The sequence below is a fragment of the Phaenicophaeus curvirostris genome, unplaced genomic scaffold, assembly GCF_032191515.1.
Source record: "Phaenicophaeus curvirostris isolate KB17595 unplaced genomic scaffold, BPBGC_Pcur_1.0 scaffold_73, whole genome shotgun sequence".
Lineage (NCBI taxonomy): Eukaryota > Metazoa > Chordata > Aves > Cuculiformes > Cuculidae > Phaenicophaeus > Phaenicophaeus curvirostris.
This window is the reverse complement of record NW_027206695.1, coordinates 112,857-113,536: the sequence shown is the minus strand read 5'-3', so window position 1 is coordinate 113,536 and position 680 is coordinate 112,857.

Genomic DNA, 680 nt, shown 5'->3' with positions numbered 1-680 from the left:
GGACCTTGGGGACATGGGGGGGAATGGGGACTTGGGGGGCAGTGGAGACATGGGGGGGGGGTAATGGGGACACTTGGGGACACTTGGTGACCTTGGGGACATGGGGGGGCAGTGGGGACACTTAGTGGCATGGGGGGGGCAATGGGGACACTTGGGGACCCTTGGGGACATGGGGGGCAATGGGGACCCTGGGGGGAACGGGGACTTGGGGGGATGTGGGGGGGCAGTGGGGCCACGCGGTGACTCGGGGTGCGGTGACTCGGGGTGCCGGTGCTGTCCCCCCCCCCGGGGCAGCCGCACACGTGAGGCCGCGGCGGCGCCCAAACAGCCGCACCCCGGATGTTTTGGGGCGCCTGGTGCCCCGGGGGGGGTGTCGCCGCACCCCAAGATTCTTCCTCCCTCCCCCCCCCCGCCAAGTTCTTCCAGCCCCGAATCCCCCTGATACCTGGATCCCCCCAATCCCCCTGTCCCCCCAAAATACCTCGATCCCCCCTGTTCCCCCCCAATCCCCTTAATGCCTGGATCTCTCCTGTCCCCCCAATACCTGGATCCCCCCAATTCCCCCCCTGTCCCCCCCAAAATACCTCGATCCCCCCTGTTCCCCCCCAATCCCCTTAATGCCTGGATCCCTCCTGTCCCCCAATCCCTGGATCCCCCCCAATTCCCCCTGTCCCCCCAAT